Genomic DNA, 13,299 nt, shown 5'->3' on the forward strand with positions numbered 1-13,299 from the left:
TGGGAACACCTGTGAACCAAGGCCAGGGTAGACGAGCTGCCTGGGAGGGGAGCCAGGACCCATGATGACTTTGACTGTGGCAGTGGCCCTGGGTGTGAAGTTAATCACAAGGGAAATGGATTCAGGAAGATAGAAGCTTTACAAATGGATGCATCAAATGGCACTGGGGACAACTGGGAAGTACTGCACAGAATGGAGATGAGTATTTGTTGCTTTAAACTAAACAGGCAAGGAAGCTGAAATGCAGACTATCAAGATTCTGAAAACAAGTAAAAATAATACAGAAAACGGAAGAAAAAGAATTCATATGTTATGGAGTAAGAAGGGAAAAAGGAACAACTCAGGGAGAGAAAGATTAAGAACTGAGCTGTATTTAAAAACCAACTAGGGCAGGGAGGGGCTGGAACGAATGGGAGGAAGAGCTCCAAGATGGACGGCTCTAGGTGAGAAGATTTTAAATCAAGAGGGAGTTAGATCTGTCCGGCATTCCTGAGGTTTCTGCTCTGACAGAAGATGAACAACGGAAGACCATTTTTTGGTAACTATCCCTCATGAATTAGTAGGCTGAACGTGAAAAGGAAGCAAGGTAATGAAGGCAATGGTGATAGGTGATTGCTGTGCATTTGGTCCAGGGAGGGGTCCTGAGCCTTGGAGACTGGGCTGGGGGAAAAGGTAAGGTGTGATCACAGACAAAGATGAATGGAGTTTTGCAAGAAGGCAGAATGGTCTAAGTGAGGAACTTTTCACCCTTCATAAAAGCACTGTGAGGGGCACCTGGGTGGCTCAGTGGGTTGGGCCTCTGCCTTCGGCTCAGGTCATGATCCCAGAATCCTGGGATCGAGCCCCGAGTCGGGCTCTCTGCTCAGTGGGGAGCCTGCTTCCCTTCCTCTCTCTCTGCCTACTTGTGATCTCTGTCTGTCAAATAAATAAATTTTTTAAAAAAAGCACTGTGAGATTAGGGGTGTCTGGAGGGGCTCAGTAGATAGCTGTCTGTCTTTGGCTCAGGTCATAACCCTGAGGTCCTGAGATCAAGTCCCTGCTCAGTGGGGAGCCTACTTATCCCTCTCCCTCTGCCCCCCCATCACTTGTGCTCTCTCTTGTTCTTTCTCTCTCAAATAAGTAAGTAAAATATTTAAAAAAAAGAACTGAGATTAAATTTAAAACAAATCATTGCATGGCAAAGAGCATCCAGGTGATTATGGAAAAATCATGCTTGATATGAAGATGGGAAGAGGTGCCAACTTAAATAACAAGCATGCAGTGACTATTGTAGTATTCATTTAATAGCCAACATTAACTGCGTGCTTTCCACGTCCCAGGCAGTGCGGTCATAAGGACAGCTAGTACTCACCTTACCCTTCTGAGCTCTGGTCTAATCTCTGTACATATACTAGTTTATTTAATGCTTGGAGCAACACTGAGAGGGAGGTGCTATTGTTCTTCCCATTTTACGGATGAGAAAACTGAGGCACAAAGGAATTTAGTAATTTCACAAGGTGAAGCCAGGACTATGGTGAGCTGAGTGAAACCCTCACCTCAGATGCAAAATCGAAAGGGAGGTATGTGTGTGCCAAACCCTTAGTAGTAAAGGTAAATAATATGTTCATGAACTATTTATTAGAAAACAATAAATCAATAAATCAATCAATAAATAAAATAAGTAAATAAATAAATCAATAAATAAAACAATAAATCAATGCAAAAAATACGATGAGGGAAGTACCAGAATCTTAAATAAAGGCAGGATCCGCAAGGTCACATAGCTTCTAAAAAGCAGAGTCAAGATCCGAACCCAGGCAGCTGGCTGGCAAATTCATGCTATTGTCTACACCCCACTGCATTCAGAATCGACCAGCGGGCCACATCGGCCTTTTCCTCTATTCCCTGCTCAGGGTCTTGCCCAAGCCTGGCATAGGAGGTCTGTAGTGGGTCTGCAGTTAATGCTTGTTGAAAGAATGTGAAATGAAGACATGGGCCCTGTTCTTAGAAGCACCCATACTCTCCCAGCACGTGCCTGTCCTAGGATCATGCTAAGGACCTGGTGTGTGTGTGTCGCAGACACTACACGTACCTTATATGGCACTCCCGTTATAATTAATAAATCAGGAAAAAGGCTATAGTTAAGGATAAGTCACTGGCAGCGGGAGCACAGGGTTAGGAAGGATGACTTCAGCCCACTAGGAAGGATGACTTCAGTCCTGTAAGGCCCATGGCGGGCTTTAAGAGGGGGTGACATTTGAGCTGGGCCTTCAGGAGGTGAAGGATTTCTTCAGACAGAGAAGGGGGGACGCTGCCCGGGAAATGTGGCTGAATACTCATGCACTGTTCAGTCAAGAAAGCTGGTCTGCAGCGTCATGTTCATACTGTGATCGCATCGACAGGGAGAAATGTTTTCCAGTGTACATATGCTGCGCGCGTGCGTGGGGTCTGGGGGATGCACAGCAAACTCTGGGCGTGGCTGCATGAGGGTGTGGGAGACTGGGGAACTGTCGAGAGAGTTTTCAGCCTTACTTACAGGTTCTGCTTTTTCCTTTTTCTTTTCTTTTCTTTCTTTTTTTTTTTTTTAAAGATTTTATTTACTTATTTGACAGACCGAGATCACAAGTAGGCAGAGAGGCAGGCAGAGAGAGAGGAGAAAGCAGGCTTCCCACTGAGCAGACAGCCTGATGCGATGCGGGGCTCCATCCCAGGACCCTGGGATCATGACCTGAGCCGAAGGCAGAGGCTTTAATCCACTGAGCCACCCAGGTGCCCCTCCTTTTTCTTTTAAGACTTATTTATTTGAGAGAGAGAGTGAGAGAGGATAAGCAGAGATGGGGGAGAGGCAGAGGGAGACACAGACTCCCTGTTGAGCAGGGAGCCCAAATCAGGGCTCAGTCCCAGGACCCTGGGGATCGTGACCTGAGCTGACGGCAGACGCTTAACCACGGAGCCACCCAGGCACCCCCAGGCTTTGCTTTTAAAGCACAAGAAGAGAGCTATTATTGCTTGTGTAATTAAAAATTAATTTTTCAAATAGATTGAGGAGGATCTCTAGGAACTCATATGGAGTAGTTTCCAAGATGTTTTCTTAAGTGAATAAAAAAAAAAGTGCAAAAAAGTATTTATAGTATGTGATCTTTTTGTAAGAAAAAGAAATAAGAACATGCATACCTATCTACATGGACTTGTCCTTATTTGTTTTGTAAAAATGGAACATGGGAAGAGTAAGGCAGAAAAACAAAAATGAGAAAAGAAAAGAAAAGAAAAACCCCAAATAATGAAAACAGTCACCTATGGGAGTAAGTGTGAATGAGGCAGAAAAGATAGGGATGGAAGAGTCACTACCTTTTTATAGTTTTTTACTTTTTAGCCATGTAAGTAGTTTACCCTATCAAAAAATAAATAACAAGGATGGTGAAAGCAAATTTAAAACTGAATGCAGAGAGAAGCAAATGAACCTATCAGATTAGTGATAACTGTACGGACAATGACAGCAATTGCAGGGGTGTGACTCCATACTCTTAGATACAGTGAAAGGATGAAAAGAACCTCAAACAGATCACGACCTTTACTCAGTAGGGTTTCTGTGGTTGGTGCTGGGCATGGCACTGATGTGGTAATTTGTGTACTGTGGGATGGGGTTATCTATTGATGCTATTGCTAGCCAGTGTTCTCCCTCTGCAAGAAGGAAGATGCAGATACGGTATGGGGGTGGGGAAGTGCAGAAGAAACCTGTAGTGAACGTGAACTTGAATGGGAACAATCATAAACTAATAACTCACACCAAACTAAAGCAGCGGTGAGCACCACTATCCCCCAGACCTTGGTTTCTAAATACAGCATGAGAAGCTCCTGGATGGAATGGCTGATTCCCAGGTTGGATCAGGGAGAGTATGAAGGACTCTGGTGCACAGGAAAGTACTCAAGGATTGATTGGGACAAGAATAAAGGACAAGGAGGGCATGTGAGTCTGCTCAAGGGGCACCCACTGGCCAATTTGGGGGTGGTTTAGACATCAAAAGAAGAGCAATGAGAATGGATTATAATATATTGAATTTTAAAAATTCATGAGTTTATAATGATACTGAGGAAGAAGAAAGAGAGTTCTCTTTTACAATAAAGTGTCTCATAATACATTTAGGAGGGATGAAAGAAGTAGAAAACCACCATCTTGTAACGGGTAATTGATTCAGGCAAAGACCATGAATGAATACTAAAACCAATAGAGCAGAATATTCACATGGTCTTGAAGAACTGCTCCACATGTTAACTTACCGATTACAGCAAAGGGGTACAATGGAGAAAACTGGCAGACATTCCCTTCACTGAGTATCATACAGCCATTGAGTTGGCTCTGTTCAGATCTTCCTTCAAGAAGACCCCCTGTGGGGAGCATATCTAGCCTTGGCTGCCACACCTTCGGACCCTCCAGTGGTCCACTCAGGCCATGTTTCCCCGGGGCTGCTACCAGCCAGGACAGAACACTGTGAGGGTCTGAGAACCAGACCTTTTCTGCCTTCTGTGGGATGTCCCCACCAAGAAACTTTGGCTTTAGGACTCCCCTTAGGTCTAGCCAAGGACTTTTATTTAAAGAAACAGCAGGGACACCCGGGTGGTTCAGTTGGTTAAGTGTCTGCCTTCGGCTCAGTTCATGATCCTAGGTCCTAGGATTGAGTCCCATATCAGTCTCCTTGCTCAACAGGGAGACTTTTCCCTCTGCCTGCTGCTCCCCCTGCTTGTTCCCCACTCTCTCTGACAAATAAATAAGTGAAATATTAAAAACAAAGAACAACAAAGACAATCCTAAAATTTCTGTGGAATCACAAAAGACCCCAAATAACCAAAGCAATCTTGAGAAAGAAGAACAAAGCAGGAGGCAACACACTCCCTGATTTCAAACTATATGACAACGTTATAGTAACTGAAACAGTATGGTAATAGCATAGAAACAGACACATAGACCAATGGGACGGAATTGGGAGCCTAGAAATAAATCCACGCATATACACTCAGCTAAAGTTTGGCAAGGGAGCCAAGAATAGTCAATGGAGAAAAGACAGTCTCTTCAGTAAATGCTGCCAGGAAAACTGGATATTCACAAGCGAAAGAATGAAAGTGGATGCCTGTCTTACCTTTTACCAAATTAAGTACTCAAAATGAATTAAAGACTTCCATGTAAGACCTGAGATTATAAAGCTTCTAGAAGAAAACATAGGGAGAAATCTCTTTGACATTGATCTTGGCAATAAGCTTTTAGATATGACACTAAAAGCATGTGTAAGAAAACCAAAGACAAACAAGTAGGCTACATCAAACTAAAAAGCTTCTGCATGACAGAAAAAATAATCAATAGAATGAAAAGGCAACTTATAGAATCGGAGAAAATATGTGCAAGCCATCTACCCGATAAGGGGTTAATATCCAACACATATAAGGAACTCATACAGCTCAATAGCCGAAAACAAATAATCCAATTTAAAAATGGGCAAAGGAGCTGAATAGACATTTTCCCACAGAAGACATACAAACGGCCAACAGGTACACGAAAAGGTACTTAACATCCCTGATCACCAGGGAAATGCAAGTCAAAATCGCAACGGGATATCACCTCACACTCCTTAGAATGTCCATTATCCAAAGGACAAGACGTGACAGGTGTTGGCGAGGATGTGGAGAAAAGGAAACCCTTGTGCACTGTTGGTGGGAATGCATATTGGTGCAGCCACTATGGGAAAGAGTATAGAAGGTCCTCAAAAAATTAAAAATGGAACTACTCTATGACCCAGCAGTTCTGCTTCTGTACATGGAGCCAAAGGAAATGCCATTGCTATCTTGAGATCGCAGTACCCTCATGTTTATTGTAGCATTATTCACTGCAGCCAAGACACGGAAACAACCTGCTTATTGAGATGGATGAATGGATAAAGAAGATGAGATACACCTATATATCTCTAAGTACATACATATATATGGTGTAGATTTGAGGTATACACACATATACACACACCAACAGGAATACGATTCAGCCATAAAAAAAGTAGGAAATCTTGCCCTTTGTGATAGTGTAAATTGAACTCAGGGGCATTATGCTACGTGAAATAAGTCAAGACAGAAAACGACAAATACCGTAGGATCTCACTTGTGCATGGAATCTAAAAATCTGAATTCATAGAATCAGAGACTAGATTGGTGATTGTGAGGGACTCGCAGGTGGGGCAAATGGATGTACGTGATTAAAAGGCAGGTATAAGATGGGTAAGTCCTAAGCTACCACATTTGGGGTCATTGGCTCACAGCAGCCATGGGAAACCGACATGATCCCCTATTACAGATGAAGGAATGGAGACTAACTTACAAAGGTTATCCTACCTGCTCAACCAGTGTATTTATCAGAATGGGCTAAGGTACGCTGTGGTTAACAATCAAACCTACATCTCACCAGCAAGGATTCTCAGCAATTCTCTGGGGCTGCTCTTCTCCACGGGGTGACTCAGTGATTGGGCAAACTGGATCCTAAGGCTTTTCTTAATCCCCACGTGAGGCTTCGTTGGTGGCCACGGAAGGGAAGCCAGGTAGCGAGAGATTTGCCTGTGCGCATTTCACAGTCTGAAGGTTACCTCTTACATTTCCATTCACGTGTCGCTGGCCAGGACGGTCATGTGATTCTGCCTCACGGCAGGGGGCTCAGGACTATACGGCAGGAAATGGAACAGTTGATGAGTAATCCTATCCTCACCATAACCAGGAATGGCGGAACTGAAATTTAATCCAAATAACAATAGCTAGCATTTAGAAAGCACCTTCTATGAGCCAGGCCCTATCCTAGGTATTGGGCATGTTTCATTCTAAACAACCTTGTGACAAAGGTACTGTTGTCCTTATTTTAAAGATGAGGAAAATGAGGCCCAGGAAGATTCGATAACTGGACCAAGGTCACACAGGTGGTTAAGTGGCAGAGCTGGGACTTAGAAACTCTCTCTTAGCCACTGTGCTGTCCGGATGCTAAGGGCAGCCTGATTGCTGACAGGGAGGGATGTCCAGCCTGGCCAGGGCAGTGAGAGCCAGGGGCTGTGACTTGTGGAGGACCATGAAGCAGCGGGAGCCACACCATCAAGGCCCTGCAGGGGGCTGGGACTTGGATCTGAAGACCACTGTGGGGACCCCAGGGATGCTGTGCAGGGAGGCACACTTAGAGTTGCGTTTCTGCAGTCTGAAATGGAAAGCAGATTGGAATGGGGACTGGCAAGAGGAAGTGCTATTGTTCAGGACAGAATGGGGGCACCTAGTTGAAGATACGTCCTGGGTGGGGGGAATGGAGGATAAGGAGGGACTTCCAGGTCCAGAGCTGGTTCATTGTCCCGGTCCCCGTCCCTGGCTCTGGCAGGGAGTTCGCAGCCACCTTCTCAAATGAACTGAATTCCAGAGGAGTCAGCGGGGCTGGCTAAGGGCTTGGATGAGAGGGTGGGGTGCAGGGAGAGGGAAGAATGGTGCACGAACCCGTGGTGTCCAGAGGTTCATCTCTGGAATGGGAGTCGGGAGCTGTGACCCCAGGATGGTTGATTGTGACAATGAGTGCTCCTCTGAGAGGCTGCAGAGTCGGGAGTTTACATGCACAGGCTTTGAGCCCGGCTTACTTCTGTGTAACCCTGAGTAGTTTAATTACCCCGTGTGCCTTTCGTATACACTGGGAATACAAATAGCATTTACTTCAGGGGGTATCATGAGGGTTAAATGAGTTAGTTTGGGGAACAGTGCTACAACAGTATAGGGCATGACATGCAGTGAGCATGTGGTAAGTGTTGGCAGCTCTTATCATAAGGGAGCCATGCTGCCTGGGACACAGATGATGCTCAGTAAATATTATTTCCACTCTTTTCCTCTCTCCTTCCCCAGCTGGCAAATATAGCTTGGACTTTGACCTTGGTTCTGCTACTGAATAACTGTGTGACCTTGGTCAGACCAGCAAACTTTGGGGAGCCTCAGTTTTCTCTTCTGTAAAACGGGAATGCAAAGGGTTACTGAGGATTAAATGGGATGGCCTATGAAGAGATCTTGGCACACAGTAGGTGCACATTAAAAGGTAGCTTTTTCTATTATCTCCGCTTGGGGCCCTTGGGGCTCTTGGCTCTTAAATCATGAGTTCTGTAATCCTGACTTCCGCCAGAAGGGGGCACTCACCGCTTGGTTATTCCTTATGTGCTCACAGAGGACCTCCTCCAGCATGGGACTGACTCACCACCAGAGGGCTTTGTCACTTCTCTTAAAAGCAGCCTCCGGTGGACAGAGTCCTGGACGAAAGGCAAACCCATCAGACTCTAATTTGTTTCTCAGTCGATTGTTTCCTCATTGAAAATCAGAGGTCAGACAGCCTGTCGCTCTAAGCTCCGTAGGGCTGAGACTGGTATGCCCATGGCAAGTGCCCTGCTGGGTCCCACCTAGTCCGCTAGAGAGAACATGCCCCAGGCACACAGGTGAGCCCCTGCTGGACCCACCAGGGGAAAGGGGAGGCCTCTGGTGGCCGAGCTGTGCTAGAAAGGCATAGCCAAGATGTGTACTCAGCCCATTCATTCGCCTTCTGTTGCATGAGCCCCCACAGATGCGGGAGGTGCAGGAAATGATTCAGCTCTGGCTTTTGTAAGTGGGTTTTCACTCATTCACAATTTATGATGGTTTCACACAGGGGGCTGGGATGACGCTTATTGTTACTCTGCAAGGCTCGCTTCTGCAAGAGGCAGGGATGGGGAGGGAAGGGTGCTTCTTCTATGGGTCCTACCTGCCCAGCAAAATGCTAAGGGCCTTGCGAGGGTCAGAGGGAGAGAGTGACTTGCCCAAAGTCACACAGCTAGAGGGGGCAAACCGGATTCAGACCCTGGCTGTTGGGCTCCACAAAACCTTGATGTGTCCCCATTCCCCATTCAGTCCCAAATTGGCAGCCTTAGTGGAGGGTCAGCGCTGGGCCCAGGCCTCCGCCAGTGTCTCTGGAAGACCCAGGGATAGCGGCCAGTCTTGCTGGCAAGATGAGGCACATTTGTTGCTATTATTATTGGTTACCACCTTCTGAAACCCTGATCCGAAGAGAGAACCAGGAAGCAGGAAGAGGAGCAGGGCCTCTCCTACCCCTTCCAAACTGCTGATTAAAAGAAAAGAAATTTTCCTTCAATAGTTCAGTTTGGGCCTCTTAAAACCGTTCTCTTTTAATTTGTGTAACTAAATATACCTTTGTGGGAATATTTGCACAGATTCTTGGTTGTCTTGTCATTCTCCCCCCCCGCCCCCACCAATGACTGGTGTTGTGGCCAGAGCCTGGGCTGGAGTTACACTGACCTAGTTTTCAATTCTGACTCTGTTGCCAAACAAGCTGTGTGACCTTGGACAAGTAGCTTAACCTCTCTTATCTCCTTCGTCTGTGAAACAAAAAATTAGAATATCTGGCTCACAAGGTTTTTTGGAGAACTTTCAAAGTACACTTTTCCTAAGGAAACACTTCAAACCTGGGGAAGAATACAAATAAAAACACGGGGAACAATAGAATCTGAAATCCCTTGGGCACAACTTGCAGCTGTAACAGCCTTCGACTTCTGGCCTCTCTTGTTTCATTAATTCTCTCACCATCCCTGCCCCCTTCCCATCGGATTACTTTGAAGCAATACCTAACCATCACGGCATTTTATTTGTAGTGTCTATTGCAATATATATCTGTAAAAGATAAGCCCTCTCTTTTAAAATGTAACTTCAGAGAGGTTTTATGGAGCCTTTTCTCTGTGGCCAGGATTTTCCGTAAAATTTCCCCTGTGTGATGTAACTCCCATATCCAGAGATTAGAACTCTTCAAGAATAATTATAATAAACTTTCCAAATACTTTTACTTACTGACTCTTGCTGGATTTTTTAAAACACAGCCCCATCCAGTATTAGACCATGAGTCTACTGTGTTGTGCACTATCGTAATTATATCTCTGGTGATCATTCACTGAAGAGGAGTACTTACTGATCTATATGTTTTTACAACCTTTTGAGGCAAGAATGACTTTTCCCTCAAGAATGAGGGAAAAAGGGGCGCCTGGGTGGCTCAGTAGGCTAAAGCCTCTGCCTTCGGCTCAGGTCATGATCCCAGTGTCCTGGTTTCGAGCCCCGCATCGGTCTCCTTGCTCAGCAGGGAGCCTGCTTCTCTCTCTGCTTCTGCCTGCTGCTCTGCCTGCTTGTGTTCTCCCTCTCTCTCTCTCTCTCTCTCTCTGACCAATAAATAAATAAATAAAAATAAAAAACAAACAAACAAAAATCTTTAAATAAATAAATAAAACTTTATTTAAAAAAAAAAAAAAAGAATGAGAGAAAAAGAGGCACAGAGAGCTGGAGGATTGTCCCGGGTCACACAGCAGTATACGATAGAGGTAGTTTGAAACTAAAACCTGCCTGACTCCAGAGCCCAAGCATTTTTCCTCTGTCCCAGGCTGTTGTCTTGGGAATTCCAGTTGGCTTCTCTGTTTTGATTGTAAATTCTTTCAGGTAAGTGCTCCTTAGATTTCCTTTCCACAGCCCCCAGCCGTTTAAGGATTAACTAATAGTCCCAAGTAATCCCTGCAAATTGGTGTGCTAGTGCCAAGCTTATCTTCCCACCACCATCAGCACTAGTTTGCACCAACAACAAGTGCTTGTGAAAAATCTCCATATACGCCTGTACTCAGACCCGTGGAAGGTACTTGACACAGTCTCTGCCCTCAAAGTTGCTTATGCAGTCTTCCAGGTGTCAATTTGAACATAACGGCAACAAGGTGGGAAAATGGTTAGGTATCTTACTGCCTCTGGAGATGATTTCTTATCTGTCTGGGTGGCTGCGTACTCCACGTGAAGGCCAAGATGTGGGTATGAGCTCAACGAATATTTACCTGTGCCCACTTTGGGCCATGGGCGGTACTGGGATCTGGAGAGATAGTAGGAAATAAGGCAATGAGGCAGACAGACAATAATATAGACAGATAATATACAGCAAATGAAGAAATCCACATGATATTTCAAGATCATGGTAATTGCAAGAAGGAAATAAGAAGGTCGATGTAACAGAAAGTAAGGGGGTCGGGGAAACTACTTTGGAAGACATCTCTAGAAAAGTGACATCTGAGCTAGGACCTGACTGCTGAGCCGGAGGCAGCCAAGTAAAAAGCCACAGAAGCCCCATTCCAGGCAGAGGGAACTGAACACACAAAGGCCCAAACACGAGGTGGAGCCTGTTCTCCTGCTCTCATTCTGCCTCACTGCCCAGAGCTCAGAGGACTCTTTCTTTCCTGTAGGAGGCAGGAAAAGCTTTCTCAAGAGGCTCTCAATTTCCTTTGGCCGGGATTGGGTCATCTGCATGTTCTACACCAATTCCAGACAAGGAGTTGGGATTACCTGATTAACTCCAATCAGTCTGTTTCTCTCCTTGGAGCTATGGAGGGATCATCCGATTGAAACTGAAGTTTCAATATCAAGGAGGGGGAGGAGGAAAGGTTATTATGTGGTGTGATGGCCTCCAAGGTGTCCCCAGCCTTCCCACCTGCTGGTGTTCCCACTCTTGGGCAGCCTCCTCTCCCACGGTCCTGCTGGTCTGTGTGACCAACGTTATAGAAAACCGTGGTTTCACTCCTGGCTGGTCTATTGGTCCTTGCACACTCTTTCCTTCTCCTGGATCACTAGCTCTGGGGAAGCCACGTCACGAGCAGCCCACGGAACCAAGAGCTGAAGTCTCCAGCCAGCAGCCACGTGCGTGTACTCGGAAGCGGACACCCCATCCCTCCAGAGACTCAAGCCCAGGAGAGGCCCGGGGCCGGCAGCTCTGCTGCTCTTGACCTTTGGAAAGTCTGTGAGGTCATCAGTGTTATTGTAGACTGCTGAGTTTTGGGGATAATTTGTTATGTCAGTAGATAACCGACCCACAGCCAGGGCACAAGAGGGGTTACTGCCGGGCCCTCACCCTGGGGCTCTCATCCTCTGGCCTGTGAATCACAGAGCATCGTCTCCTAATCTTGTGTGTCTCTTCCCCACTACGTGCTTGTGAATGCCTTGGTCTGTCACTTCCTTATGCTCGGGGTCAGAGCGAGTGTGTGTGCGTATGTGTGTGAGTGTGCGCATGTGTGTGCGTGAGTGTGTGTGTGTGCGCGTGCGTGCACACGCGCATGTGTGGTGCAGGTGAGTGGCCAGTCTTGTCCTTCAAGGCCCCTTCTGGCAGGACTCAGGTGTGGTTTGTTGCCAATGTGTGTCCCTGCTCTGGCATGGGTCTGGACACAGAGCGGCCTCAGAGAATACGAGGAAACCCATGAGATATACAGGCTGCTGGGGCAGGTGCAAACTTGGCTGCCGTGACAGTCACTACATGAACACTCAGAGCAGCCTGGGCCTGCAGAGGAGCGGGGAGGGGAGGTTTGGCAGGGGAGGTTTCTCTGGGAACTGGCTTGGGGAGGCGAAAGGCAGTTTCTGTTGCCACCATCTTGGAAAGAGGGCACCCAGAGCACGGGGCGGGGCTGGGGGGGGGCAGATGAGTGCCCTTGCCTGCTCAGGGTGTACCCAGGCACAAAGCCTTCCCATTTCTGTGTCCTCAGTGGTATCTCACCATAACTCCTCCAAGTCTGCCTTTTGTTTCCTGAATACCTACTATGTGCCAGTCTCTTGGCTGGACATTTTTTCTGCCCAGCTCTAGTCTATAAGCTTCACAACAACAGATGCTGTGTCTGTCTTGTCAATAATGGAGTGCCCGGCATGTAGTAGGCACGTGATGCATATTTTGGGAGTGAATGAATGAATGAGTGAATGGGTGATTCTTGCTGACTCCTCACATAGAAGATAAAATGTTAGCCATGGGAAAAATTAGGCAAAGAAAGGGTAGGTGGGAGGATGGGTAGAATGGAAAGAATATTCCAGGCACAGAAAAGAGCATGTGCAAAGGTCCTGGGGTGAGACAAAGATTGTGCCTTTTTGGCTCCATACATAACTCTTCCATTATATCCTATGGTCCTTTGGGGCAAGTCTTTTTGTTATCACCATTCTCAATTTGAAAAGTTCTGAGTGTCTTAGTTTGAGGAACAGGCTGCTTGGGCCTGGCTCTGCCACTACGTAGCTGTGCTTACCTGGGGTGCTTGCCTCAGTCTCATCTGCTAAATGGGGGTGATAGTGGAACCTACCTCATAGGGTCTTGCATTACTCAATAAGCTTATGGATGTGAAGTACTTAGCTTATATCAGGTATTATCTGGTGGGGAACAGAGCTGTGCAGAGGCAAACCCAATCTGGGTACCTTGGGAGGCAGCCCTCCTGGGGCACAGCCAGGACAAGGGGAGGGTTGACC

The sequence above is a fragment of the Lutra lutra genome, chromosome 5 (genome assembly GCF_902655055.1).
Source record: "Lutra lutra chromosome 5, mLutLut1.2, whole genome shotgun sequence".
NCBI lineage: Eukaryota > Metazoa > Chordata > Mammalia > Carnivora > Mustelidae > Lutra > Lutra lutra.